The sequence below is a fragment of the Papio anubis genome, chromosome 4, assembly GCF_008728515.1.
Source record: "Papio anubis isolate 15944 chromosome 4, Panubis1.0, whole genome shotgun sequence".
In the NCBI taxonomy this organism is placed as follows: domain Eukaryota; kingdom Metazoa; phylum Chordata; class Mammalia; order Primates; family Cercopithecidae; genus Papio; species Papio anubis.
Window position 1 is genome coordinate 137,109,489 of NC_044979.1, and position 4,008 is coordinate 137,113,496.

General features: G+C 48.5%; 1 pseudogene; it reads left to right on the forward strand.

Annotated features, from left to right (window-relative positions):
- The first annotated feature begins 1,170 nt into the window (after positions 1–1,170).
- On the forward strand, positions 1,171–2,441 carry LOC101006270 (annotated as a pseudogene).
- The last annotated feature ends 1,567 nt before the right edge of the window (positions 2,442–4,008 follow it).

Genomic DNA, 4,008 nt, shown 5'->3' on the forward strand with positions numbered 1-4,008 from the left:
CATGCACTGTCTCTCTCTTTCTCTCTCTCTCTCTCTGTCTCTTTCTCTCTCTCTCTCTTTTTTTTTTTTTTTTTTTTTTTTTTTGAGACAGAGTCTCACTCTGTTGCCCAGGCTACAGTGCAGTGTCATGATCTTGGCTCACTGAAACCTCCACCTCCCGGGTTCAAGTGATTCTCCTGCCTCAGCCTCCCGAGCAGTGGGACTGTAGGTGCCCCACCACACCTGGCTAATTTTTGTATTTTTAGAAGAGACAGGGTTTCATCATGTTGGCCAAGCTGGTCTTGAACTCCTGACCTCAAGTGATCCACCTACCTTGGCCTCCCAAAGTGCTGGGATTACAGGTGAGAGCCACTGTGCCCGGCCCACACACCTGTCTCTTGGGATCCCGAATGCACACGTTTCCTGGCTATTCCAACTGACCCCATGAGTGTTGGGGTCAAATAAGTGGGCAGAATGTGTCCATCTCCAGCCTCAGGCCATCAGTGTCTTGTGGCAGTGTGGTGAGGGGGCTGGTGTCCGCAAGCAGGGCTCCAGGGTTTTTTGGTCTTAGGGAAGCAATCCAGCTGTGTGGGTCCTTCAGGAAGGAAATCCTTTCACTTCTTCTTTTAGTGAAGTTCTTGACCACCAGATTTTGTGGATTAGCAGAATCTGGTCCTTTCTTGGCCTCTAATCAGGAGGTATCATTTTTTTTTTAAATTTATTATTATTTTTTTAAACAGAGTTTTGCTCTTTGCTGCCCAGGCTGGAGCACAATGGCACGATCTCGGCTCACGGCAACCTCTGCCTCATGGGTTCAAGCGATTCTCCTGCCTCAGCCTCCCACGTAGCTGGGATTACAGCCACCTGCCACCATGCCCCGTTAATTTTTGTATTTTTAGTAGAGACAGGGTTTCCCCATGTTGGCCAGGCTGGTCTCGAACTCCTGACCTCAGGCGATCCACCACCCTCGGCCTCCCAAAGTGCTGGGATTACAGGCGTGAGCCACCATGCCCGGCTAGATTTTGTATTTTTGGTAGAGACGGGGTTTCGCCATGTTGGTCAGGCTGGTCTAGAAATCTCGACCTCAGGTGATCCGCCTGCCTGGGTCTCCTAAAGTGCTGGGAATATAGGCGTGAGCCACAGCGCCTGGCCCAGGAGTTATTTCTACAAGGAGAAGGATGACGCCTCGTCTCGGGGCATGACAGGAAAACCGGGTGGTTAGGGCTTCCTGCCCCCTTCTGTCCTGGGACTCCCTGCCTTCTGGGCCTCGCCAGCTGCGGACCAGCGGGTGGTGCCGGCGTGGAGACGGGTGGGAAACTGCTGGTGTCCAATCTAGATTTTGGAGTGTCAGACGCCGATATTCGGGAACTCCTTGCAGAATCCGGAACGCTGAAGAAGACGGCTGTGCACTATAATCGCTCTGGCCGCCCCTTAGGATCAGCAGACATGCACTTTGAGCGGAAGGCACACGCCCTGAAAGCCATGAAGCAGTACCACGGCGCCCCTCTCGCTGGCTGCCCCGTGAACATTCAGCTTGTCACATCACAGATCGAAACACAGCAGACACCTGCACAGAGCGTAAACAGAGGTGGCATGACTAGAAACCGTGAGGCTGGAGGTTTTGGTGGTAGCGGAGGCACCCGGGGAGGCACCTATGGAGGCGCCCAGGAAAGAGACAGAGGCGCCGGCAGGAATTCAAAGCAGCAGCTTTTCGGCAGAGGAGGGGGACGCCTATAATGCGAGAATGGACACCAGTTAAGCAGACCAGCAAATCTGCGTGCGCAAGAGCATGCGAAACAGGACCCAGGGTCTCCTCTTGCTGCATGGTGGGGAGGCAGTGGCTGCGGCTGTGCGGCCAGTGATGGATTTGTTTATGTTTTAAAATAGGATTTTAAAACTCATGTAAAGGTTTCTTTCTTTCTTCTTTTTTCTTTTCTTTTCTCTTTTCTTTTCTTTCTCTTTTTTCTGAAACAGAAAAAAAATCCCACGTTCCCGTGTTGAAAGATTGAAATACCGTTAAGATGACAATAGTCCCCAAATGACCCACAGATTTAACACAACCCCTAGCAAAATCTCAACTGGTTTCTTTGCAGAAATTGACAAGCGACTCTAAAATTCATATGGAAATTCAAAGGACCCAGATTTCAAAACTTAATACAAAACTACAATAATCAAGACAGCTTGATCCTGGCAAACGGATGGACACATAGATCAATGGAATAGAATTGACGGTCTAGAAGTAAACCCTCACATTTACAGTCAGTTGATTTTTGACAACAATGCCAAGGCCATTCAATGGGGAAAGAAGTATTTTCAACAGATGGTGCTAGAACAATTGAATATCCACCCGCAAAAGAAAGAAGTGCAACTGCTACCCCATACCATATACAAAAACTAACTTGGCTAGGCGCGCTGGCTCATGCCTGTAATCCTAGCACTTTGGAAGGCCAAGGTGGGAGGATTGCTTGAGGCCAAGAGTTCAAGACCAACCTGGCCAACATGGCCAGACTTCAATTATCTCAGCCGGGCGCGGTGGCTCACGCTTGTAATCCCAGCACTTTGGGAGGCCGAGGCGGGCGGATCACAAGGTCAGGAGATCGAGACCATCCTGGCTAACAGGGTGAAATCCCGTCTCTACTAAAAATACAAAAAATTAGCCAGGCATGGTGGCGGGCGCCTGTAGTCCCAGCTACTGGGGAGGCTGAGGCAGGAGAATGACGTGAACCCGGGAGGCGGAGCTTGCAGTGAGCCGAGATCCTGCCACTGCACTCTAGCTTGGGCCACAGAGCCAGACTCCATCTCAAAAAAAAAAAAAGAAAAAAGAAAAAGAAAAAAAAATTAACGCAACATGGATCAAATACCTAAATGTAAGAGCTAAAACTATAAAACATAGGGAAGAAATATAGGGGTAAATTTGTTCCTCTGTTACCCAGGCTGGAGTGCCATGGCATGACTATAGTTCACTACAGTCCCCAACACCTGGGCTCAAGTGATCCTTCCACCTCAGCCTCAGAAGTAGCTGAGACTACAGGCATACACCACCATGCCTGGCTAATTTTGTTCGTTTTTTATAGGAATGAGGTCTCACTATGTTGCCCAGACTTGTCTCAAACTCCTGACCTCAAGTGATCCTTCTGCCTTGTGACACTTGAAATTTATTTCAAAATAATAAGGAGGCTATAAGAAAAATTAAAAAAAAAAAATTGGGACCGGGCAGGGTGGCTACACAAGTAGTCTCAGTTACTCGGAAGGCTGAGGTGGGAGAATCACTTGAGCCCAGGAGGTCGAGGCTGCAGTGAGCCGTGATCTTACCACTTCACACTAACCTGGGCAACAGTGCAAGACCCTATCTCAAAAAAAAAGAAAGAATCATAAGACTTTTGCTTAAGAATTGCTGGGCAGGCACAGTGGCTCAAGCCTGTAATCCCAGAACTTTGGGAGGCCGAGGTGGGCAGATCACCTGAGGTCAGGAGTTTCAAAATAACTGGACCAAAAAAAAAAAAAAAAAAAAAAAAAAAAAAAAAAAAAAAAAAAAAAATCAGCTGGGCATTGTGGTATGTGCCTGTAATCCCAGCTACCAGCTACTGGGGAGGCTGAAGCATGAGAATCGCTTGAACTCGGGAGGCGGAGGTTGCAGTGAGCTGAGATCGTGTCCAGCCTGGGTAACAAGAGCAAAACTCTTGTCTCAAAAAAAAAAAAGACTTACTTAAGATATTTTTCAGATCCTGAATTCCAGTAAAACAGCTGATGCCAACCAGTTTGAAGACCCCTGCAGAGGAAGAGAATGAGCGTGAGAACACAGCTTCTTCATCTCCCTGTCCCGTGACTTCACCCAGCACACTTCCACCCATCAACCACCTCCACACTTCAGCCTACTCCAAAACCCTGAAAAACCCTAACTCCAAATTCCTGGGGAGATCAATTTGAGGTTTCCTCCATCTCCTCGTTTGGTGGCCTTATGAAGAAACCTGCTTCTCTACTGCAACCTGGTGTATCTGTGTATTGACTTGCCGTGAACATCAGACAAGG